We start from the raw sequence: 26,926 nt of genomic DNA, 5'->3' as shown, positions 1-26,926 counted from the left end.
ATTTCACTTAGCATAATACCTTCAAGGTCCATGCATTTTGTTGCAAAAGGCAGGATTTCATTTTTTTTATATGGCTGAGTAGTATTCCATTTTCTTTATTCATCCATTGATGATAGGTTGCTTCCATACCTTGGGTATTGTAAATAAAGCCACAATGAACATATGGGTGTATACATCTTTTTAAATTAGTGTTTTCTTGTTCTTTGGATAAATACCCAGAAGTGGATTAGCTGGGTCATATGGTAGTTCTATTCTTAACCTTTTGAGACATCCCCATACTCTTTTCCATAGTGGCTGCACCAAGCTACAGTCCCACCAATGGTGTACAAAGATTCCCTTTTCTCCACATCCTCTCCAACATTTGTTATTTCTTGTCTTTTTGATCAGAGGCATTCTGACAGTTGTGAAGAGCTATCTCATTGTGGTTTTGATTTGCATTTCTCTAATAATTAGTGATGTTGAACATCTTTTCTTGTGTCTGTTTGCCATCTGTATGTCTTCGGAAAAATGTCTATCTAGAGCCTCTGCCCATTCTTCAATAGGGTGTTTTGCTGTTGTTGTTGAGTTGTATGAGTTCTTTATATAGTATTGATATTACCTCCTTATCAGACATAAGATTTGCAGATATCTTCTCCTATTCAGCAGGTTGCCTTTTCATTTTGATGATGGTTTCCTTTGCTGTGCAGAATTTTTATTTTGATTCTGGCCTTTTCTTTCTCTCTTCTCCTTCTGGGACCCATACAACATGAATGTTATTCTGCTTGATGTTGTTCCAACAGTCCTAAAAGGTTTTTTTTTTTTTTTTTTTGGCTGCGCTTTGTGGCTTGTGGGATCTCAGTTCCCCAACCAGGGATCAAGCCCGAGCCCTTGGCATTGAGGGCGCGGAGTCCTAACCACTGGACCGCCAGGGAATTTCCAAAGGTATCCTTACTTTATAAAATTCCTTTTTTGTTTTGCTGCTCTGAGTGAGTTCCATTGCTTTGTCTTCCAGCTCACTGATTCATTCTCCTACCTCACCCAGCCTGCTGTTGAACCCCTCTAGTGTATTTTCCAGTTCAGTTATAACTTCCATTTAGTACTTTCTTACACATCCTATCTCTTTGTTGAAGTTCTCACTGTGTTCATCCGTTATCCTCCCGAGTTTGGTGAACATTTGGATGGCAGGTGCATCACATGCCAGCCAGGTAGAAGTTAACCAGGAGGAGCCATCATGAACCAAGCCCCTGGGTGGTCCAAGAGGTCTTTATACCCAGGCCCCCATTGGGCTGGTGGAGGTGATGGCTCCTCCAGCAAGATGCCTGGTAGGCAGAGGGGCATTCCTGAGACATTTTCAAGGAGTTGTGAGAGCCCAGCTGGGCAAGGTTTGTCCATTCCAGTATGTCTCCTGCCTGCCCACTCCTCTATCTCTATTTTACTATGGATGATCTTGAGTCACTCCCACCCAGGAATCTGAGGCCTCTGCTCAGCCCCACAACATGACTGGGATTTCTGGTCTCAAGATTACTTCACGGCCATGGATCGTACACTTAGTATCCACCAGTGCCCAATAACTGGCCAACAGTTGTCCCTCAAAGGGTGTGTACATTCCAGCTGACTCCAGGAGCTTATGTGTCCAAAAGCCCAACAGGCACCTATGACCTGTGGCACTGTCCTTCTGCCGTAGGCTCCAATTTGCAAACAGGGAGATTGCTGAGACTTGTAACTCAAATGGCAGATGTGGTTCTGTGTGGCCCAGGGGAAGGACGGCCTGGGTGGGCCATTGGAGGGTTTCCAGGACATCCTGTTTGTCGGAAGTCTCACTCACACGTAGTGACCTTTCTGTTAAACTGATAGGTGGGTGCTGTCAAGATCCCACAGGGGGAATGTGAACGAGTGAGTAGCTGAATAGTCCCACCAGTCACTGGGCCTTCTTTCTATTTGTTGGGGGCAGAGGGGACCAAAAGCTTGGCAATTGTCTCCTCTGAAATGAGAAGCCACGCCCCTTTCCAGATTATGGTCAGGGATTTCAGTTAGGTATTAAGATTCTGTGATGTGTCTGTGTTCATAGCCTAGTTGTGTTGCTGCATGTGGGCCAACAGAGGGTCCAGTCCTTGCTGGGTTGTGCCCTGGTCTGAGCCCACCAGGAGGAGGCGTTAACAGCCTCCAGGAGCAGAGCTTTTCCACAGTAAGGATCCACCTGATGGCAGATAGCTCAGGAACTTAGGTTGCCTTGTGGAAGGATGTTAAAGGTATGTTGTAACCCATTTCACATAGAAGAAAACCGATCCTGATGATCGAGTGAGAAGGATGCTGAAAAAGGCATTTGCAATGTGAACTGTCACATATCAAGTTCCCTCAGCTTGGGCAATAGCATCTGTGATAGTCTCAGTGTCAGGTACCACCAGCACAAGGACAGCAGCACAGCGTTGAGCCCCCTGTAATCAATGGTAATTTTCCAGGCACCCGAAGTTTTGTGCACAGGGCAGACAGGACTGCTGAATAGAGTCTCACACAGCACTTGGGCTTCCTTGGGCTCAGCAGTGAGGGCAGTTATTTCCTTTTCTTCCCTAGGCAGCTGATACTGTTTTGGGGGTACAATAGCACTAAGCACTTGTAGTCAGGCAGGTTCAAGGTCTTCCACGTGCCCCAGTAAGATGACCCTAACTGCAGCAGTTCCCATCAGAGGTAGAGGGTGAAGGTGATTGGGGGTCCACATAGACAAATCATCAATACCATGAACACATTCAGTGGTGGGGGCCATAATAAGGGAGGTTTACAGGGGCTTGAAGGGATCTATCCATAGTCAGGTTTGGGCAAAGGTTCTGGTAAGGGGGGTGGCCTCAGCCCCCAAACCAGAGAACATTGTCTGTTCGGTGCTCATCTTGGCGCCAGGGGTTGGAAGACCACAGTCACTGGTGCATCAATATCTAGAAAGGCCCAAGAAGTGCAATACTTCCCCCACCATTGAAATCTAACCTCAGCATCTGGCCTCTAGTCCCCACTGGGGACAGAGAGACCTCAGCCTAACCCCCAGTCTTGTTTACTTTTGAAAGCTGAGAGGTCTGGGTAAAAGTGTCTGGGGCTCTCTGATTTATCTCTAGTTCATCAGGAGGGTTGAAAAGAATAGCACCTGCATTAGCCAAAAATCAGTCACTGTGCAGACCCAGCGAGCCGCCGGTCAAACCCCCCATGGCCTGGTACCTGCATGAGTTCCTTGGTGGGGAGCCCATCAATTTCCTCTTCTGAGACCTACTCATTGAGTAACTGGACTCAGAGACCTCTTGGGGAAAGGCCCTCGTCCGATTGTCCAGGAGACCATTTTTGCCTCACACTTTCTGTTGATCTTTCTGTGATGCTTTTTGGTGGTAGCCACTTTTTTCTGTGCCTGGGGATTTGTTAGTTAAGAACTGGACCTCATGAGGAGCTTTACTTGCATTTAATAGCTAGCAGGAGAAGCATCAACAAACCTAGAATTCTGAGTCTGGTTAACAATCTCATCGTCAACTGTTCACAGTTCCTCAGTATAGACCCAAGGGACCACCAGGATATCCTGCCACAGCTCTGGGTTTGGAGTGAGGCATGAGTCCCAGGCTGGTCCTGCTGACCCAGCAGCTGCCCCAAGTGTTGGGTGGGGAATTCATCGCTGACACCTCCTTGTACTCGAATCAAGGGCTGTTCCCCCGCTAGTTTTCTGCTTGGCCACTCTCTTCCCAGTCCTGCTAGAGAGAGAGAGAGCAGGCTTTTCCTTTCTTGTTGTTTTCTTTTATTTTGTTCTTTTTAATCTTTGCCTTTTGGCAGCTCTAGTTGTAGACCTCTCTAGCTTTCAGTCTGGCATATATGGGTGATGAAAAGAAAGCCAAGGGGACAAAACAGGGTGTCTTTCCTCAAATCTTCAGATCCCTTCCCAGTCTGCTTCTTCTTGGCACCCCTGAGAGCCCTTGTGTGATTGTGGAATTATTTTCAGGGTATTTAGTTGTACTTAGAGGGGAGGAATGGTAAAAAGTGAATCTGTGACATTGTGTCTCAGGACAAAAAGTTCTCCCCTCATTTAAAAAATTTCATTTTTATTTTTTAATTTTTATTTTATATTGGAGTATAGTTGATTTACAATGTTGTGTTAGTTTCAAGTGTGCAGCAAAGTGATTTAGTTATACATGTACATGTATCTATTCTTTTTCAAATTCTTTTCCCATTTAGGTTACTACAGAATATTGAGCAGAGTTCCCTGTGCTATACAGTAGGTCCTTGTTGGTTATCTGTTTTAAATATAGTAGTGTGTATATGTCAATCTTAAACTCCCAATTTATCTCTCCCCCCCGACTTTTCCCTTTGGTAACTATGTTTGCTTTTTTAAAAATTTTTATAAATTTATTTATTTTATTTATTTATTTTTGGCTGAGTTGGGTTTTCATTGCTGCGCATGGGCTTTCTCTAGTTGTAGCGAGTGTGGGCTACTCTTCTTCATTGTGGTACATGGGCTTCTTATTGTGGTGCCTTCTCTTGTTGAGGAGCACGGGCTCTGGGTGCATGGGTTTCAGTAGTTGTGGCTTGCAGGCTCTAGAGTGCAGGCTCAGTAGTTGTGGAGCACAGGCTTAGTTGCTCTGAGGCATGTGGGATCTTCCCAGACCAGGGCTTGAACCTGTGTCCCCTGCATTGGCAGGCGGATTCTTAACCACTGTGCCACCAGGGAAGCCCAACCATGTTTGTTTTCTAAGTCTGTGAGTCTGTTTCTGTTTTGTAAATAAGTTCATTTGTATCATTTTTTTTAGATTCCACATATAAGCGATATCATATGATATTATTTGTCTTTCTCTCTCTAACTTACCTCAATTAGTATGATAATCTCCAGGTCCATCCATGTTGCTGCAAATGGCATTATTTCATTCTTTTAAATGGCTGAGTAATATTCCATTGAAAATATGTACCATATCTTTATTCATTCTTCTGTCAACAGACATTTAGGTTGCTTCCATGTCTTGGCTATTGTAAATAGTGCTGCAATGAACACTGGGGTGCATGTATCCTTTTGAACCATGTTTTTCTCCAGATATATGCCCAGGAGTGGGATTGCTGGATCATATGGTAGCTCTATTTTTAGTTTTTTAAGGAATCGCCATACTATTCTCCGTAGTGTCTGTACCAATTTACATTGCCACCAACAGTGTAGGAGGGTTCCTTTTTCTCCACACCCTCTTCAGCATTTATTGTTTGTAGATTTTTTGATGATGGTCATTCTGACTGGTGTGAGGTGGTACCTCGTTATAGTTTTGATTTGCATTTCTCTAATAATTAATAATGTTGAGCATCTTTTCATGTGCCTATTGCCCATCACCCCTGTCATTTTAATATAAGAAAAAATTCAAACTGAATCACATCATGAGGGCTAGAACTTTTTCTGTTTCTTTCACTGCTTTATGCCAGAACACTATCTGGCTCAAAATAGGGTCTCTCTCTCTCCCCCCGCCTCTGTGTGTGTGTGTGTGTATAGACATATAAACATACATATAGGCATGTATATATATGCTCTCTCTCTCTATATATTTAAATGAATGAATGTCTTAACTTACTAGAGTCCTAGAAGAAAAACAGTTGAGTCCCTGAATGAAAAAAAGAACATATTAAATGCACTCCTTAAGTGTTTGAACTGAAAGTGTTCTTAGAGATTATCTAGCCTAACTCCCTCCTTTTGGAATGTAGAAATTGGACTGAGACCTAAATTGACCAGCCCAGGCTCCAGTTTGGGTACCTCACTTCCCTGGCATGTTCTCTCTCCTCTCCTCTGCATGACCGGTCATGAAGCCAAGACATGGAAGAGGGCGTGTCTCATTTCCTGCTCGCCTCCCCACCCTCTCACACTGATTTGCTGAATCTGTTCTGCCTGTGGAAATTCCAGCAGTTATGTTCACAGGAACACTAGCAATATGTTCTTCATTTTACTTTCATTATATTTTTGAGGCGTTTCTTGGCAAGAACACATCCCAGAAAGAAGCACCTGTATTGGCCTTCTGGTAAGATTTATCTGGAATTTTAGGAAGGAACTGATTTGTTTCTGGAGCGGTCTAGGCTGGTGGCCCCAGGGACACCCAGGTGATACTTTCTTTTAATTGAATATATATACATACATATATATGTGTATGTATTACAACTTTCTTCTGAAATCAGCCGAGAGCCCATTTGGGGTTGGTTGTACCTTTGGGGTTGGAGATCCTTTATCCTGACTCTGTCTTTCTCCTCAGCTCTGCTTTGCCCCAGGGGTTGCAGGATTTCTTATAATTCTCCTTGGCCCAACCAGTTAATGAATAACAGCCTCAATTTTTGAGGTCCAAACACCCTACTTCCTTAGTCATGGTGATTAATTCTCTCTTTTTCCACTGCTTAAATAATTAACAAGACAAAGAAAAATATCCAGAACAATATAATAGGAAATGTAGGGCAAGAAAATCATGGGGAAGTTGCCGAGTTGTATGAAGGTCCTGCGTAAGGGACTCTGGTGTGTAACCAGCTTGTCTGCTGAATGAATATCCAACCAGATCTGGTGGGGACGCGGCTGACAGAAGTGGCCCGTGACGGACGATCCCAAGTGGCAAAATCATCAGTTTAGGTTTTCTGCCTGAGTGTGTCTTTCAGTTAATACTCATTTCAAAACAAGATGCAAATTTTCCTTCAGAAAATCATTTGAAGGATTTCCATTTTGGAGGTGTTGGTCCACAGTATCGAAGGGGCTGGGACGCAGAGGAGGCACCATTATGATGTCTAGCGGTGGCCCTGTGTGCATCTGTTTATCATTCTAGTCATGCTGTTCTGCAATACCCCTTCTTACTAACCAGCACATCTTAGAGATTGCTCCGTATCATAACTTCTTCTCCTGCTCCCTGCTTGCCTTTTTACTCTCTTAATGGCATCCTCTTCTGAACAGAAACTCTTAATTCTGAAACAGTCCAGCTGACCCTTTTTTTCCCCTTATGGTTAGCACTTTTGGTGTCCTATTTAAGAGTCCATCATGAAGACATTCTCTTAGGGTTTGTTATAAAAGCATTGTTGCTTTGCTTTTCATATTTAGATTTATGATCCTCTAGATTTGAATTTTCTGTAGGTAGGAGATAAAGATTCATTTTTATATGGCTATCCAACTGACCTGTCATTATTTATATAAACACCATTCTTTCTTCACTTCATTGCAGTGGCATCTTTATCTATTAATCAGTGATCTTATATGAGTGAGACTTTTTTTTAAAGTAATAGACTTTATTTTTTAGAATAGCTTTAGAAAAACTGGAAAAACTGAGCAGAAAGTACAGAGTTCCCATATGCCTCCCCACCATCCTTCCTCTCTCCACACCTTTTCCTCTATTATTACATTTTTAATTTTTGAATTTTATTTTATTTATTTTTTTATACAGCAGGTTCTTATTAGTTATCCATTTTATACATATTAGTGTATACATGTCAATCCCAATCTCCCAGTTCATCCCACCATCACCACCCTCCCCCACCACTTCCCCCCCTTGGTGTCCATACGTTTGTTCTCTACATCTGTGTCTCAATTTCTGCCCTGCAAACCGGTTCATCTGTACCATTTTTCTAGGTGCCATATATATGAGTTAAGATAGGATATTTGTTTTTCTCTTTCTGACTTACTTCACTCTGACGGTCTCTAGATCCATCCACGTCTCTACAATTGACCCAATTTCGTTCCTTTTTATGGCTGAGTAATATTCCATTGTATATATGTGCCCCATCTTCTTTATCCATTCGTCTATCGATGGGAATTTATGTTGCTTCCATGTCCTGGCTATTGTAAATAGTGCTGCAATGAACATTGGGGTGCATGTGTCTTTTTGAATTATGGTTTTCTCTGGGTGTATGCCCAGTAGTCAGATTGCTGGATCATATGGTAATTCTATTTTTAGTTTTTTTAAGGAACCTCCATACTGTTCTCCATACTGGCTGTATCAATTTACATTCCCACCAACAGTGCAAGAGGGTTCCCTTTTCTCCACACCCTCTCCAGCATTTGTTGTTTGTAGATTTTCTGATGATGCCCATTCTAACTAGTGTGAGGTGATACCTCATTGTAGTTTTGATTTGCATTTCTCTAATAATTAGTGATGTTGAGCAGCTTTTCAGGTGCTTCTTGGCCATCTGTATGTTTTCTCTGGAGAAATGTCTGTTTAGGTCTTCTGCCCATTTTTGGATTGGGTTTTTTTGTTTTTGTTTTTTAATATTGAGCTGAATGAGCTGTTTATATATTTTGGAGATTAATCCTTTGTCCATTGATTCGTTTGCAAATATTTTCTCCCATTCTGAGGGTTGTCTTTTCGTCTGGTTTGTGGTTTCCTTTGCTGTGCAAAAGCTTTTACGTTTCATTAGGTCCCATTTGTTTATTTTTGGTTTTACTTCCATTACTCTAGGAGGTGGATCAAAAAAGATCTTGCTGTGATTTATGTCAGAGAGTGTTCTTCCTATGCTTTCCTGTAAGAGTTTTATAGTGTCTGGTCTTACATTTAGGTCTCTAATCCATTTTGAGTTTATTTTTGTGTATGGTGTTAGGGAGTGTTCTAATTTCATTCTTTTACATGTAGCTGTCCAGTTTTCCCAGCACCACTTATTGAAGAGACTTTCTTTTCTCCTTTGTATATCCTTGCCTCCTTTGTTATAGATTAGTTGACCATAGGTGTGTGGGTTTATCTCTGGGGTTTCTATCCTGTTCCATTGATCTGTATTTCTGTTTTTGTGCCAGTACCATATTGTCTTGATTACTGTAGCTTTGTAGTATAGTCTGAAGTCAGGGAGTCTGATTCCTCCAGCTCCGTTTTTTTCCCTTAAGACCGCTTTGTCTATTCAGGATCTTTTGTGTCTCTATACAAATTTTAAGATTTTTTGTTCTAGTTCTGTAAAAAATGCCATTGGTAATTTGATAGGGATTGCATTGAATCTGTAGATTGCTTTGGGTAGTATAGTCATTTTCACAATATTGATCCTTCCAATCCAAAAACATAGTATATCTCTCCATCTGTTTGTCTCATCTTTAATTTCTTTCATCAGTGTCTTATAGTTTTCTGCATACAGGTCTTTTGTCTCCCTAGGTAGGTTTATTCCTAGGTATTTTATTCTTTTTGTTGCAATGGTAAATGGGAGTGTTTCCTTAATTTCTCTTTCAGATTTTTCATCATTAGTGTATAGGAATGCAAGAGATTTCTGTGCCTTAATTTTGTATCCTGCAACTTTACCAGATTCATTGATTAGCTCTAGTAGTTCTCTGATGGCATCTTTAGGATTCTCTATGTATAGTATCATGTCATCTGCAGTGACAGTTTTACTTCTTCTTTTCCAATTTGTATTCCTTTTATTTCTTTTACTTCTCTGATTGCCGTGGCTAGGACTTCCAAAACTATTTTGAATAATAGTGGTGAGAGTGGACATCCTTGTTTTTTTCCTGATCTTAGAGGAAATGCTTTCAGTTTTTCATCATTGAGAATGATGTTTGCTGTGGGTTTTTCATATATGGCCTTTATTATGTTGAGGGAAGTTCCCTCTATGCCCACTTTCTGGAGAGTTTTTATCATAAATGGGTGTTAAATTTGTCAAAAGCTTTTTCTGCATCTATTGAGATGACCATATGGTTTTTCTTCTTCAATTTGTTAATATGGTGTATCACATTGATTGATTTGCATATATTGAAGAATCCTTGCATCCCTATGATAAATCCCACTTGATCATGGTGTATGATCCTTTTAATGTGTTGTTGGATTCTGTTTGCTAGTATTTTGTTGAGGATTTTTGCATTTATATTCATCAGTGATATTGGTCTGTAATTTTTTGTAGTATCTTTGATTTTGGCATCAGGGTGATGGTGGCCTCATAGAATGAGTTTGGCAGTATTCCTTTCTCTGCAATTTTTTGGAAGAGTTTGAGAAGGATGGGTGTTAGCTCTTCTCTAAATATTTTATAGAATTCACCTGTGAAGCTATCTGGTCCTGGACTTTTGTTTGTTGGAAGATTTTAAATCACAGTTTCAATTTCATTACTGGTGATTGGTCTGTTCATATTTTCTATTTCTTCCTGGTTCAGTGTTGGAAGGTTATACCTTTCTAAGAATTTGCCCATTTCTTCCAGGTTGTCCATTTTATTGACATAGAGTTGCTTGTAGTAGTCTCTTATGATGCTTTGTATTTCTGCGGTGTCCGTTTTACCTTCTCCTTTTTCATTTCTAATTTTATTGATGTGAGTTCTCTCCATCTTTTTCTTGATGAGTTTGGCTAATGGTTTATCAATTTTGTTTATCTTCTCAAAGAACCAGTTTTTAGTTTTATTGATCTTTGCTATTGTTTTCTTTGTTTCTATTTCATTTATTTCTGCTCTGATCTTTATGATTTCTTTCCTTCTGCTAACTTTGGGTTTTGTTTGTTCTTCTTTCTCTAGTTCCTTTAGGTGTAAGGTTAGATTGTTTATTTGAGATGTTTGTTGTTTCTTGAGGTATGATTGTATTGCTATAAACTTCCCTCTTAGAACTGCTTTTGCTGCATCCCATAGGTTTTGGATCTTCGTGTTTTCATTGTCATTTGTCTCTAGGTATTTTTTGATTTCGTCTTTGATTTCTTCAGTGATCTCTTGGTTATTTAGTAATGTATTGTTTAGCCTCCATGTGTTTGTGTTTTTTACGTTTTTTTCCCTGTAATTGAGTTCTAATCTCATAGCGTTGTGGTCAGAAAAGATGCATGATATGATTTCAATTTTCTTAAATTTACTGAGGCTTGATTTGTGACCCAAGATGTGATCTGTCCTGGAGAATGTTCCATGCGCACTTGAGAAGAAAGTATAATCTGCTGTTTCTGGATGGAATGTCCTATAAATATCAACTAAATCTATCTGGTCTATTGTCTCATTTAAAGCTTATGTTTCCTTATTAATTTTCTGTTTGGATGATCTGTCCATTGTTGTAAGTGAGGTGTTAAAGTACCCCACTATTATTGTATTACTGTCGATTTCCTCTTTTATAGCTATTAGCAGTTGCCTTATGTATTGAGGTGCTCCTATGTTGGGTGTATATATATTTATAATGGTTATATCTTCTTCCTGGATTGATCCCTTGATCATTATGTAGTGTCCTTCCTTGTCTCTTGTAACATTCTTTATTTTAAAGTCAATTTTATCTGATATGAGTACTGCTACTCCAGCTTCCTTTTGATTTCCATTTGCATGGAATATGTTTTTCCATCCCCACACTTTCAGTGTTTATGTGTCCCTAGGTCTGAAGTGGGTCTCTTGTAGACAGCATATATATGGGTCTTGTTTTTGTATCCATTCAGTGAGCCTGTGTGTTTTGGTTGGAGCATTTAATCCATTCACGTTTAAGGTAATTATCGATATGTATGTTCCTATTACCATTTTCTTAATTGTTTTGGGTTTGATTTTGTAGGTGCTTTTCTTCTCTTGTGTTTCCCACTTAGAGAAGTTCCTTTAGCATTTGTTGTAGAGCTAGTTTGGTGGTGCTGAATTCTCTTACCTTTTGTTTGTCTGTAAAGCTTTTGATTTCTCCAATGAATCTGAATGAGTTCCTTGCAGGGTAGAGTAATCTTGGTTGTAAGTTCTTCCCTTTCATCACTTTAAATATGTCATGCCACTCCCTTCTAGCTTGTAGAGTTTCTGCCGAGGAATCAGCTGTTAACCTTATGGGAGTTCCCTTGCATGTTATTTGTCATTTTTCCCTTGTTGCTTTCAATAATTTTTCTTTGTCTTTAATTTTTGCCACTTTGATTACTATGTGTCTCAGCGTGTTTCTCCTTGGGTTTATCCTGTATGGGACTCTCTGCACTTCCTGGACTTGGGTGGCTATTTCCTTTCCCATGATAGGGAAGTTTTCAACTATAATCTCTTCAAATATTTTCTCTGGTCCTTTCTCTCTCTCTTCTCCTTCTGGGACCCCTATAATACGAATGTTGCTGCATTTTATGTTGTCCCAGAGGTCTCTTAGGCTGTCTTCATTTGTTTTCATTCTTTTTTCTTTATTCTGTTCCGTGGCAGTGAATTCCACCATTCTGTCTTCCAGGTCACTTATCCGTTCTTCTGCCTCAGTTATTCTGCTACTGATTCCTTCTAGTGTATTTTTCATTTCAGTTATTGTATTGTTCATCTCTGTTTGTTTGTTCTTTAATTCTTCTAGGTCTTTGTTAAACATTTCTTGCATCTTCTCGATCTTTGCCTCCATTCTTTTTCCGAGGTCCTGGATCATTTTCACTCTCATTATTCTGAATTCTTCTTTTGGAAAATTACCTCTCTCCACTTCATTTAGTTGTTTTTCTGGGGTTTTATCTTGTTCCTTCATCTGGTATATAGCCCTCTGCGTTTTCATCTTGTCTATATTTCTGTGAAAGTGGTTTTTGTTCCACAGGCTGCAGGATTGTAGTTCTTCTTGCTTCTGCTGTCTACCCTGTCTTTCCTCTATTATTAGCATTTTGCATTAGTGTGGTACATTTGTTACAATTAATGAACCAATACTGGTACATTATTGTTACTAACTAAATCTATAGTTTACTTTAGGGTTCACTCTTCAGGTTGTACATATTTTAGTGGTTTTGCCAAATGCAAAATGTCACGTATCCACCATTACAGTGTCATATAGAATCGTTTGAGTGTCCTAAAAGTCCCCTGTGCTCCATCTATTCACCCTTCCCCTAATCTCTGGCAACCACTGATCTTTTTACTGTCTCTCTAGTTTTACCTTTTCCAGAATGTCATATTGTTGGAATCATACAGTACATAGTCTTTTCAGACTGGGCTCTTTCACTTATGCACTTACGTTTCCTCCACGTCTTTTCATGGCTTGATAACTCATTCCTTTTTATTGCTGAATAATATTCCATGGTATGGATGTACCACAGTTTGTTTATTCATTCACCTACTGAAGGATATCTTGGTTGCTTCCAAGTTTTGGCAATTATGAATTATGAATAAATTTGCTATAAACATTCATATGCAGTTTTTGTGTGTGTGTGGACATAAGTTTTCAACTCCTTTGGGCACATACCTATGAGAATAATTGCTGGGTTTATGGCAAGAATATGTTTAATTTTAGGAAAAATTATCAAACTCTCTTCCAGAGTGTTTGTACCATTTTTCATTCCCACCAGCAATGAATGAGAGTTCCTGTTGCTACACACTCTTGCTAGTATCTGGTGTTGTCAGTGTTTTGTTTTATTGATTCTAGAAGGTACATATTGGTGTCTCATTGTTGTTTTAATTTGCAATTCCCTAATGACGTACAATGTTGAACATCTTTTCATATGCTTATTTGCCATCTGTATATCTTTTTTGGTGAGGTGTCTTTTCAAATCTTTTGCCCACCTTATAATTGGGTGGATTATCCTCTAACTCTTCATTCTCTTTTGAAGAACAGAAGTTTTTAATTTTAATAAAGTCCAGCTTGTCAATTATTTCTTTCATTGATTATGCTTTTGTTGTTCTATCTAAAAATTCATCACCAAGCCCAAGGTCATCCAGGTTTTTTTCTATGTTACCTCCTAAAAGTTTTAAAAATTTGTGTTTTACATTTATATCTAAGATCCATTTTGAGTTATTTTTTGTGAAATGTGTAAGGTCAGAATCTAGTTTTTTTTTCTTTTATTTTTTAATGTGGATGTCTTTTGTGCCAGTTTCCATTTGATGAAAAGACTATCCTTTTTCCATTTGATTGTCTTTGCTTCTCTGTCAATGATCAAGTTGTCTATATTTGTGTGGCTCTATTTCTGGGCCCTTTATTCTGTTCCACTGGTCAATTCTTTCACCAATAACACACTGTCTACTGTAGCTTTAGAGTAAGTCTTGAAGTTTATAGTAACTCTCAAAGCCTTCCAACTTTGTTCTTCTTCTTCAGTTTTGTGCTGACTATTCTAGGTCTTTTGCCTTTCTGTACAAACTTTAGAATCAGTTTGTAAAGATCCACAATGTATCTTGTTGGGATTTTGATTGGGATTTTGCATTGAATCCACAGATCAAGTTAGGAAGAACTGACATCTTAACAATATTGAGTCTTTCTATTCATGAACATGGGATACCTCTCCATTTATTTAGATCTTTGATTTCTCTCATCAGAGTCTTATTGTTTTCTCATATAATCTAGTGTGTGTGTACACATACATATATATATTTGTATATATGTATATATATATTTTTTTTTAGATTTATACCTATGTGTTTCATTTTTTGGTGCTAATGTGAATAGTGTATATATATATATTTGTTAACATCTTTATTGGAGTATAATTGCTTTACAATGGTGTGTTAGTTTCTGCTTTATAACAAAGTGAATCAGCTATACATATACATATATCTCCATATCTCCTCCCTCTTGCATCTCCCTTGAATAGTGTATATTTTAAATTTCAAATTCCAATTATTCTTCGCAGGTGTATCAGAAAGTGGTGAATGTTTGTATAGTAACCTCTATCCTACAACCTTAGTATAATTGCTTACTAGTTCCAGGAGTATCTCTGAGGTTTTCTTCACAGACAATCATGTCATCTGTGAACAAAGATGGTTTTATTTTTTCCTTTCAAATCTGTGTACCTTTTATTATCTTATTGCATTAACTAGGACTTCCAGTATGATGTCAAAAAGGAGTTGTGAGAGGGAATATCCTTGCCTTGTTCCTATCTTAGGGGGAAATCATCTAGTTTCTCATTATTAAGTATGAGGTCAACTGTAGATTTTTTGTAGATGTTCTTTATCAGGCTGAGGAAGTTCCCCCTATTCTTAACATGCTAAAAATTTTGGTCATAAATGGGTGGTGGATTTTGTCAAATGCTATTTCTGCACTTATTGATATAATCACACAATTTTTAAAAATCTTATTGATATGATGGCTTACATTAATTGATTTTCAAATGTTGAACCAGCTTGCACACCTAGAATAAATCTCTGCTGGTCTTGGTGTAGAAATCTTTATACAATGTTGATTCAATTTGCTAATATTTTGTTCAAGATTTTTGCATTCTATGTTCATGAGAGATATCAGTCTATAGTTTTACTTTGTTGTAATGCTTTTGTCTGGTTTTGCTATTAGGGTAATACTGACCTCATAAAATGAGTTAAGAAGTAGTCTCTCTGCTTCTACATCTGGAAGAGATCATGAGAATTGATGTAATTGGTTTCTTCCTTAAGTGTCTGGTAGAATTTGACAGTGAACCTGTCTGGGCTTGGTGCTTTCTTTTTTAGCAAATTATTAATTATTGATTCAATTTTTTTAAAGGAGACCAAGGTGGTAGATAAAATGGTGCTTAAAAAAATAATAATAACACCAAAAACCCAAAATGAACTAGTATTTATTTTATTGTTTGGGCTGAACTCATTGGCCTACCAATAGAAAGTGCACTTATTTTTTTTCCCTATCACTATTTTCAATGATGGTGTGAGAAATCTTCTGTGATGGCCTGACTAGACATTGGGCAGATCCCACAGCTTTCAGCTCTTTTGGTTATAAGAAGGCTATAATATTATGACTCATTTCACCTGTTAAAAATTTAGTTCAGATATTTAAAAGTTTCCATCTCAACTGAAGTCAAAGGATCCCGTTACCCTCAGCTCAGGAATGAATCTTAGCTAGGGAAACATCAGTTGAGGAGGGGACTGTTTTTTCTTCTTTGTCATTTCTCTTTACCCACTCCATGTCTTCTGCTTCCCCCAGAGAGGCACAGGGTAGGAGGTAAAGAAGAAAAGATCTTTCTGCTCAGCTGCAGATCTCCCTTGGCAGTTGGTGCCTACTGCCATGGGAGGCATCCAAGTCCTGACACATCCACCCAGATATGTGGGGAATTCCAACTTTCCCCAGCACAGTTACAGTGGAGTTTTTGAGAATTAGTATAGAATCCTGCCCATCACAATCAAGATCCTAGCCCCAGGGGTGAACACCACATTATCAAGGCCCTGGAAAGCAGATCTTCTGGGTGGGCTCCAATCAAGAGGTTTAGAGCCAGGCAGCCTTCTCATTTATCCATTTTGTCCCATAAGAAAATCCTGACTCGTATCTTGTTTCCGTTCTGGCTTCTCTTTGCTGAGCAGTGGTGACATCAACAATTTTCTTACCTTCATGTTCCAAGTGTGATGCAGGCACAATTTCCATGTTCACATTGCCCCCAGTACCAGAGATTGCAAGTGAGGGTCTCCCAAGAACTTTCTCAAAGCATTCCGCTTCTATGGACTCACTATAATGGTCCTCTGAGCTTCTGCAGCTCATTAAGCCTCCAGCTAGGCAGTGAGATACAAGTCTCATCTTCTTTCAAGCACTCCAATCTATTTAGGTATGTAATGAAGACTTGAACTTTGCTCAAAGAGAGGTCTGACCTTTGTCCTTGGTCTCTGGGAGGTAATCTCTATGACCTTGAAATGTTGTGCCTGATAAGAATGTCTTTGTTTACCTGGGGGCTTTGGACTATGCCAGAAAGTTTGTTGGTTTTGGGGCTGCACTGGGCAGCTTGTGGGATCTTAGTCCCCCAACCAGGGATTGAAAGCACCAGGCAGTGAAAGCATCAAGTCCTAACCACTGGACTGCCAGGGAATTCCCCAGGAAGTTTTAAAATGTGATTTATGTTGAGGGATTTCTGTCACAGGGTATCAGCTCAACCTCCACAGGGGCTAGAGACTGAGGTCAGCATGCAGGCAGATGGCCACAGAACCCCAATAAAGACTGGACACCAAGGCTCCGATGAGATTTCCTCAGTGGCAGTACTTAGTGTGTATCATCACACCTCAGTGCTGGGAGGGGTTAATGCTTCCCATGACTCCATGCGGAGAAGACAACTGGAAGCTCAGCTATGGAATCCTGGACTCATTTTTTTTTTTTTTTAAACATCTTTATTGAAGTATAATTGCTTTACAATGGTGTGTTAGTTTCTGCTTTATAACAAAGTGAATCAGTTATACATATACATATGTTCCCATATCTCTTCCCTCTTGCATCTCCCTCCCTCCCACCCTCCCCATCCCACCCCTCTAGGTGGTCACAAAGCACCAAGCTGATCTCCCTGTGCTATGCGGCTGCTTCCCACTAGCTATCTATTTTACGTTTGGTAGTGTATATATGTCCATGCCACTCTCTCACCCTGTCACATCTCACCCCTCCCCCTCCCCATATCCTCAAGTCCATTCTCTAGTAGGTCTGTGTCTTTATTCCCATCTTGCCACTAGGTTCTTCCTGACCTTTTTTTTTTTTCTCCTTAGATTCCATATATATGTGTTAGCATACTGTATTTGTTTTTCTCTTTCTGACTTACTTCACTCTGTATGACAGACTCTAACTCCATCCACCTCATTACAAATACCTCCATTTCGTTTCTTTTTATGGCTGAGTAATATTCCATTGTATATATGTGCCACATCTTCTTTATCCATTCATCTGATGATGGACACTTAGGTTGCTTCCATGTCCTGGCTATTGTAAATAGAGCTGCAATGAACATTTTGGTACATGACTCTTTTTGAATTATGGTTTTCTCAGGGTATATGCCCAGTAGTGGGATGGCTGGGTCATATGGTAGTTCTATTTTTAGTTTTTTAAGGAACCTCCATACTGTTCTCCATAGTGGCTGTATCAATTTACATTCCCACCAACAGTGCAAGAGTGTTCCCCTTTCTCCACACCCTCTCCAGCATTTATTGTTTCTAGATTTTTTGATGATGGCCATTCTGACCGGTGTGAGATGATATCTCATTGTAGTTTTGATTTGCATTTCTCTAATGATTAATGATGTTGAGCATGCTTTCATGTGTCTGTTGGCAGTCTTTATATCTTCTTTGGAGAAATGTCTATTTAGGTCTTCTGCCCATTTTTGTATTGGGTTGTTTGTTTTTTTGTTATTGAGCTGCATGAGCTGCTTGTAAATCTTGGAGATTAATCCTTTGTCAGTTGCTTCATTTGCAAATATTTTCTCCCATTCTGAGGGTTGTCTTTTGATCTTGTTTATGGTTTCCTTTGCTGTGCAAAAGCTTTTAAGTTTCATTAGGTCCCATTTGTTTATTTGTGTTTTTATTTCCATTTCTCTAGGAGCTGGGTCAAAAAGGATCTTGCTGTGATTTATGTCATAGAGTGTTCTGCCTATGTTTTCCTCTAAGAGTTTGATAGTGTCTGGCCTTACACTTAGGTCTTTAATCCATTTTGAGTTTATTTTTGTGCATGGTGTCAGGGAGTGTTCTAATTTCATACTTTTACATGTACCTGCTGGACTCATTTTAATCTGTATCTTTTCCCTGTAATAAATCATAACTATGAGTTTAATAGCCTTCAATTATCACACCTCAGGGTGTTTTTGGGAACCTCTTGAAGTTGCAGTTGGTGTGAGAAGTGAGGGTGTTCCCTAATTCTGCTGTGTATTTTCTTCTCACACCACCAAGCAATTAACTCAATTCTCTGAGGACACTGACCAGGAATTTAACTCAGTTCTGAAACTACGTACCTGGAGATAGCATCAGATCTCACAGATTAAGGGTTTAGTTCCACAAGACTCTGCCCCACCCCATAACGTTGCAATAGGTATATTTTCTCTTTTCCCTCCTCACTAGGACTCTGTAGACAAGCATAAGTCCATTCCTCTGCCACTGGATCCAGTCTCACCTAAATTTCAGTTCTCCTTCTGCCCTGATTCTCTCTCTGAAGGAACTCCATCTTCTGCTCCTGTAGACTATACAGGATGGGGTGGAAAGTGTCAAAAAAAACCAGTGTGGATATCAGTTGTAAGGGTACCTGGGATTTGCTTTAATCAGGTATGGTGAGATATGCAGACATGGAAATGACTGTCTTGAGGAAGTTTATACTTACAGATCCCAGGAGAAGGGGCACACCATGCAGGACCACATGGGAAAGCATCAGTTGGTCAGGAGGCAGATGATATGAAGGGGAAATGTGGGCAAGAGCCTTCATCGTGGTTTCCGTGGGAAGGAATTGTTGAGGCAGGGCAATCAGGCTTAGGTTGGGTTAGTCTGCCTCATTTCAATGGGCTCTGGGATGTAAGGGGTGCCCCTAGTTTTCTGGTACATGTCTCTAGAGTGCAGGGGAATAGTGTCCCAGAGTGTAAAATCTTGATGAAGGAGGTGGTTGGGGGTAGGGACTCTGCATTGGTTGATCTGCATTTGAAAGCCTCGCTGGCCGGCCTGGTGTGTGGTCTTTCTGGGAATGAAACACCTGGGGAGGGGCAGTCTCTCTAGGATGAGCAAGGCCTCAAGATGTGGAAGCATTGAAAGTACAAAATAAAAGACATGATTAATACACTGTCTTTTATTACTCCCACCAGAATGCGGTCAGCATTTTCTCTTTAGTATATAGGGATACAGTCGTCCTTAACTGTTGAGATTTAGCTGAAATTCTGAGCCACCAGGAAAATTTCATTCATCATCCTTGCACAAAAGAGAGTGAGAAACAAGAAGGAGACCATGCCTCTCTGCTCTTTCACTGGGATGACTCTTGACTCTGTAGAGGAGGAAAACCTTTTTCTCTGTACCCTCCTAAGCTCTTTGCCTCAGACCCTGCAAATTATACTGACAAAAGCCAGATGAACAAGAGAAAAACAGTTTATTATGCATGCAAAGCACATCAAGCCGGAGAAACCTCAGGGATTCGGAACTCAAAAGGGTGGTTAGAACTTGGGCTTATATAGCATCTTAGCAAAGAACAATAAATATGCAGAGAAGTGACAAGACAAAGGTAATAAAGGGTTTAGGCTTCCGAGAGTGATAAACTTTGGGAAGGTAAATACATTGGGCAAACTACATTTGTTCATGCAGGTCCATCTTGGTGCAGACTTTCTTCTTCATGGCCATAAATCTTCCCTGGGAGAGGGATTCATGGCAGACTTCATTTCTCAGAATCTGCTACTTTTAGTCAGATAAGGGATGCTACAAAAGGCTTCTTTCTGTATCTGCTGATTCTCATTTGCCTCCATCTCAAAATAATCTTTAGGCATATTCGGAGCCTCTACAATATGTTGTGTCAGATGCGGGATGACTCATTCTCTCAGAAACTGGAAGTTTGTATCATAATGTTGTAAAGCACAAAAAAGTTAACTTGATAACCTAGCTTTTGTGTCTACCCATGACCTTTTCTTTTCATTTTGTGAAACATAAACAATCACTGGGCACTTAATCAATGTTTGTTTAATCATGAATGAATATAGATTTTATCAACACCTCTAAGGTGTTCATTGGAATGACTATTATCTGGGCTCTTTAGCTTAATCTCCTTCTGAATACCTTTAGAGAGGAAAAAAACAAAAAAAGAAAAAGAGAAAGTCTGATTTGGAGCATTTATAACCGGAGACCCAGTCCTAAAACCTGGCCCTTTTGCTCCCTGGCCAACTGCCCCTTCCTGTGAGTGAATCAGACAGCATGGCTCCCAGGGTCAGCCTCAGGTACAACATGCCATTTTTTTCTCTTCAACTTGTTCTGAGGAACCCCAGTGGGTTTGCAGAGACACTGGCTAAAATGCACATTGTCCCAAGCAGTGTTAAACTCTAGCTTAGAAGCACTGAGCAGTAATAAAGAGGACAGAGGCCGTTCATAAGTACTAATGTAGAAAGAGATACAAGATAGAGTTAGATGAAAAAATGATAGAATACACACACATGCACACAATGTTTATACAAATATACAAATAATTAGTGCAAAAATTAAAGTCAATGCAAATATATGTTTGCTTTTCCTTTTGTGTAGACTATCACAAGAAAGATAAATAAGAAATTGCACTAACCCTCCTACTACATCATTTTGTTTCAGGGTCTGTTGAAAGCTGGAGTAGATAGGAATCCAAGTGAGCCTGGGAGGACACTTCTGGGGGAAGAAACAATGTCCTATCCAGGGAAGACCCCAAAAACACATTTTGCCACTTGGCCATCTCACCTGGGCTTACCTGTATCTGCATGCTAGCTGTGCTACTACTGAGAACGGGTGTATTGTAATTATTTTTAGTAATAGCTTTGAGGAAAAAAATCATTACCCAATTTTTAAAATGAAAGTGTTTAACTGTTACTACCATAGACATTCTTGAAATCCTTTTTGTACCGAGAAAAAATGAAATGAATTTCCCTTGCAGAAAATGAGGAGTGACTTCTTCTTCTTCTTTTTTTTAAAATAAATTTATTTATTTATTTATTTATTTTTGGCTGCGTTGGGTCTTCGTTGCTGCATGTGGGCTTTCTCTAGTTGCAGCGATCGGGGGCTACTCTGCAGTGCACGGGCTTCTCATTGCGGTGGCTTCTCTTGTTGCGGAGCACGGGCTCTAGGTGCGTGGGTTTCAGTAGTTGTGGCACGTGGGCTCAGTAGTTGTGGCTCGCGGGCTCTAGAGCACAGGCTCAGTAGTTGTGGCGCATGGGCTTAGCTGCTCTGCGACATGTGGGATCTTCCTGGACCAGGGCTCTAACCCATGTCCCCTGTGTTGGCAGGCGGATTCTTAACCACCATGCCACCAGGGAAGTCCCGAGGAGTGACTTCTTTTAAAAGGGAAAAAATATGTGTTTCAGGGAATAATCCTCCCATCTTTTGATTTTTTTTAAAAGAAGGAGTCACTAGTGCTGCATGCAGATACAGTAGCTGGGTAGTCCCAGCTCAGTCACTTCACCTTTCTGGCCTTTGGTGTTCTAAATGTCTTTGTAACACCTGCCCTGCCTGCTTTAGACTAAAAAATGTGCTCACCAATGAGATAAATGAGATAAAGTAGGGAGAACACTTTAAAACTGCATCGTGCTACAAACTATACTGTATATAAAATAAACAACAAGGTCCTACTGTATAGCACAGGGAACTATATTCAATATCCTGTGATAAACCATAATGGAAAAGGATATTAAAAAGTATATATATATATGAATCACTTTGCTGTACACCAGAAACTAACATAATATTGTAAACCAACTATATTTCAATTTAAAAAAACGGTGGCTCTTGGATGATAGGGATGGTACCACAACAATGTGAATGTACTTAATGCCACTGAAATGTACACTTAAATATGGTTAGAATGGTAAATTTTATGTTATGTATATTTTACCATAATAATTAAAAAAAAATTTAATGGCTCTTGACATTTGTCCTTAGGGTTTGAGGTACTGAGAAATTATTCCCAAGAAATGGTTCCTGGGGGTGGGCATAGAGTGTAGCTGGGACTTGGAGGACTTTCACCTTGACTGTGCTCAGACCTCCAAGAAAATATTTAAAAAGCTAAGTTGATGACATGAATATTGCATCACAGCCCAACAATTACCTCAATTTCTTCCTTTCTAGATCAGTGGGATGGGTTCTTGTTTGCAGTAGTATCTTTTGTGGAAGTAGAGGGGGCAAGTACTGGCACCCAGCAAACTGCAGAATATACACTTCGGGTCAGTGATGTAAACTCTTCTTCTACCTGCTCATGACTGTCTAGTCATCTCAATACCAAAACAAAAATCAAAGACTTAAAAACCTAGCTGTTAAAAACTTTTAGAGAATTGGCTGAGTCTCTTCCCACGTGGCCGGGAGGGGATGAAATAGATGGATTGGAATGCAGTCTCCTTTTCTTTCCCTCACCATTCCCTTCAGGGGTCTAAGGCCAGAGCCAAGGCCAGCTTGAGGAAGGGGGAAGAGGGGCCCAATAGAATGCACATACCAGACCACCTGGCCTGTGGCCACCTGGCCTATGGGTCAGTTGTATACAACTTAAAAGAGAAGTAACCAACAAAAGAGCATGCTTGTTCAGGGGATTTTTGTTTCACTGTCAGTATTTGTCCTTGATTTGTCCTTGACTAATGTCCTGTGGTTCAAGTCCAGATCAATGGGACTGGTGTGCTCCAGCCAGTTGAAAGGAGGTTTAGTCATTCTTGGCTTTCTCAGGGAAATGTACAGATCCAAATCTGCTTTTAGCAGATTAGCAGACATGAGTCTCTGGAGCAGGCCGTCAGGTGGGAGCTGAGATTCAGGAGGGTGGAAACCTCCCGGCAGTTAAGTCAAACCAGGCTGTCCTCACCCTGCGCTGGGCAGGAGCCAGCTCCCCCATGTCCTGCTGAACTGAAGCACCTCCAGGTTTTCCAGCTTCCCCAGGACTAAAGACCAGGTACATTATTCATTTCGATGTAAATAATCACGCAGACGGACAGCTCAAGATGGAGGCAAGAAACTGGTTAGAGCAAGTAAATTAATATTGATCCTAGAAGATCACAAAAGGAATTTAACCAACTTCAGGTTCACAATTCACTTGTTGATTATTCATCTTCCTTTTTAAAAAGATCTAAGACTGGGAGAGCCTAGGATCAATACCTTACAAATGACACATCAAAGCCCTGAGACTCCCCCATTCCTCCTAAGTATGGCCCCCTGGATGCCTGCGGTGGGTCATCCATTTCTGCCAGGCTGGGGGCTGGGGGATGGACGTAAACTCTCAAGTGAGACAATCTTGGGATCCTGTGTTGGCCGTGCAGTTTGTCAGCTGACTGACACTGAACTTAGTTTCCTCATCTGTACAACGTGTCTAATAATTCGTAGCCATCTTACAGATATTGTGAGCTTATGTAACACAGTGGTAGTGAATATTTACTGAGAACTGTCAAAAGTCCAGGCACTCCTTTAAGTGCTCAGTCTGTTTTACCTCCTGTAATTCTGCTCAGGTAGGAATTCCAAAGCTGGGGCCTGAAGACTGGTATTTTTTTTAAACCTCCTCAGTTAACCCTCAGATCAGTCAAGTTGAGAACCATGGGTGTGTATTAATGCTCAGACACTGATTAACCTCTCAGGGTCTTAGAGAGGCACACAAAACTCATTCTGCCACTCACTAGCTGAAGGTACTTGTCCAAGTCTTTCGCCTCTCCAAACCTCAGTTTTGTCACTCAAATGGGAGCACCCACTTCTGAGAATTGTTCAGAAGGTGAAATGAGCCAGTTTGGGTGGCTGTGCCTTGCACACACAAAATGTTTATTAAATATTAGCAGGTGCCATTAGGCGGACTCCTTTTTCATAGGTGACCTTGTGACCTCTGTGCATAGGTCATTATCTTAGTTTAAATTTACTGCTCTTCCATCCACATGGTTCATTTCAAATCCTAAATGTTGGGGAAGGGGAGATAGTATGTTATGGTGGGAAAATCCTTGTTTTTGGTCCAACAGGACTGAGTTCGAATTTGGGTATTCATTTGAGTCTCTGTTTCCTCATCCATGACATGGGAGAACAATCCTCTACTTTGCTGTGAGAGTTAGAGATAATTGATGTAAAGGTACAACATATAGGTATTGTATTATTTTTGGTGTTTTTGTTATAAAATGTACAAGGTGTAAAAACAAAAAGGCAGAAAACCTTTAAAAAAATTCAAACAGGAAACGGAGGCAGAGGGTGAGAAGGGGATGGAAGATGAAGAAAAGCTGGGGAGGTTTGGGGGCTCAGGGTCCTGGGGGACAGATCTCCGCATTACCACCACTCCAGGCTCGGCACTGGACAGGTACCGGTCACTAAGGCACGGCACTGGCCAGGGACTGTTACCCTTGCTTAGGGCTGGGCCAGACCCACATCCCTTTTTGTGCAGAATGTCCCCACAACTCAGCAAGAGATCTGCTTCGACCCAAGAAGAGCTCTTGCCAGATGATATGGGGGGCTGGTCCATGGCTTCAGTGCTGAGATTTGGGCCACAGAATAGAGGAATAATTCCTTTCCCCAGACCCCTTTCAAGGAAGAATGGCATTTTTACTTGCCACAGACAGTCTCAAATCTGCCTTTAAAAATCATAGGCCTTATATACACTAAACGTAGTGAGTATACAGCTTCCTGGTTTTTAGTTTGCATATTGATGAATCGTCTGTCATCTCCCACTTCTGAATGTTTGGAAATTGGGTATCGGTTCCTTTAAATAAGAAACATTTTCTGTTCGAGTGAGTCACCTCTGTTTTCCAGTTTTCAAAGTCAGTTTTATTCTCTAGTTCTCTCTGTTCAGGAATTTTCTTTCTCTCTTACTGAAGACCAGATTTTGCCCTTCTGCCGGAGGGCAATGGTTTCACAGGTTCTCTTTCTTTTATCTCGCGATGTTTCAAAGCCCTGCTGAATTCGCTAGTAAATTCTGAATGTGGAGAGGAGAGAAACAGGAAGTGAGTCTGCAGGGACAGGCAGAAAAGCCTGGTTGAGTGATCGAAAGTAAAAGAAAACTTCTTCCTGGAGGCCTTTCCAGCCCCACCTCCTTCCTCCCCCTCCCCCTTGCCTCGTTTCCAGGGATTTTTCTCCGGTTGTAAGAACCCGCCTCAGTAATTGGAACGTGTGAAGTTAGGCAGTCTAGGGGTCTTGGCATCGGGAGCTTGGTGACTCTGATGTTGCCAGGGTGGAGCAGGTGAGTGTCTGGTGCAGAAGTGGCTTCTGGATACCACGTTGCCCACTCAAGGGGCAGATCAGACCTGCGGAATGGAGTCACCTCTGGGTCCTGCTAGGGCCCCGGATCTTGGACTGGGTTTCTCTCTGAACCACAACCACTGACTTTGCTACTTTTTTAACTCTGAGGAATCTCCAGTTCCTCTGCTGCCTCAAATACAGACACACTGTCTCTCTCCTGCTGGATTACTTTGGAAATTCTACAAGACTTTATTTACCTACTTATGTTTATATTATTTTCCGTTTGGCCTGGGGCAGAGGGTTAAGTTAATCACCCTGTCAGATCCCTATTCCCTGTAGCCTTTGGTCTCTAAGGCCTACGGGCCCCTCTACCCTGCTCTGTTCTAGGTACTTTCTTTGATTTCCCCACTCCCACCCTATCTCCTACCCTCCCAAAGATGACCCTCTAAATCTTTTGATACATATCCTTGAATTGTTCTGTATCTTTGCAAAATGTGTCCGTGTTTTGTGTGTGTACGCTACTTTTTAAACTGTGCGATCAGGAACAAGAAAGTAATTTCTCTGTACCTCTGTTTCCTCATCATTAAGTGGGTTTAACACTCCCTCATGAGGTGGTTGTGAAGATTTAAGTTGATAATAACAGCATGAGCCACTTAGAACAGTGACTGGCACTACTAAGTACCCAGTAAGTGTTAGCAATTATTATCACGTATCAGTATTATTTGTCTTGTATTCTGCTTGTTCCGTTTCTGACTTTTTTTGTTTTTCAAGTAAGCACTGTACTTTAAGTTGTATGTAATTTGCCAGGTCCCACTTTGTAACCGCTACTTATTATTCCATGATGGACAGTCTCTCAATCCTATATAAGGACTATAGAAGAACTTGCCCACCAATCTTTAGCCTGATCCAGCTTGCAAACCTTTGCCCTTCTGATAGGTACAAAGTAGGGCGCTCCTTGCTTTATTTTGGCACTTCCCAGCTTACTCATGAGTCTGAGTGTCATTCGTACACTTTGGCCATCTGAGTATCCCTGTCAAGGAACCCTGTGTCCATATCCATTGTCCTTCTCCAGGGTTTCTTTTCCTCGTTGATTTGCAGGAAACCTTTGTATGTTCTAGATATTGCTACTCCTGTGGCACATCCTAAGAACGGGCATGAAATATTCGGTCTCTGCCTTTGTGAAGCTCACAGCCTCGGACAGAAACTAGCTATAAAACGGCGGGATGAAAGCTGAGTGTATGCTCAGGAGGCCGCAAGAAAGAGTCAGGGAGCACCTCCTGGGCTAGGATTTAACCACTAACAGGATTTCATTCTGTTACTGTGCTCTCAGAGTTCTTGGGGCAGAGTCGGGGTAGCAAAGGGCACGATAGGACCACGGCACCCTTCCCTAGCCCTCTGCAGGTGGAGGGGCACTTTCAGACATCCCATTAATCCTCTCAGTCGTGAGCTCCGCCCTCTGAAAGCTAATATTCCATTTGGGGAAAGAAAAAAGGCAGTTTCAAAGAAGAGAGGTGTTTGATTTTTTTTTTTTTTTTCTCTCTCTCTAGTTTTATCAGCAGAAAACATTTCAACTGATTGAGAGCAAAAAGGCAGGGCTAATGTGTACTTTGTTCTCTGTTCTATCTCCAGGGCC

The 26,926-nt window shown here is 40.6% G+C and overlaps 1 protein-coding gene across 5 annotated transcripts in view; it reads left to right on the top strand.

The window, feature by feature from the left end:
• Nucleotides 1-5,891: 5,891 nt before the first annotated feature.
• The window catches only part of CASP8 (caspase 8), a 49,824-nt gene continuing 28,789 nt past the window's right edge, over nt 5,892-26,926 (top strand). For 2 of the 5 annotated variants that reach the window (XM_059928450.1, XM_059928453.1), the window contains exon 1: nt 25,089-25,294. The gene's annotated coding sequence lies outside the window, so the exon portion shown is untranslated. Of the gene's footprint in view, nt 5,988-25,087; nt 25,295-26,926 lie in introns of those variants that run through there. The other 3 variants (XM_059928452.1, XM_059928451.1, XM_059928449.1) reach the window with 3 other exon arrangements.

The sequence above is a fragment of the Balaenoptera ricei genome, chromosome 7 (assembly GCF_028023285.1).
Source record: "Balaenoptera ricei isolate mBalRic1 chromosome 7, mBalRic1.hap2, whole genome shotgun sequence".
NCBI classification, from domain to species: domain Eukaryota; kingdom Metazoa; phylum Chordata; class Mammalia; order Artiodactyla; family Balaenopteridae; genus Balaenoptera; species Balaenoptera ricei.
This window is presented reverse-complemented; position numbering and strand designations above follow the sequence as displayed.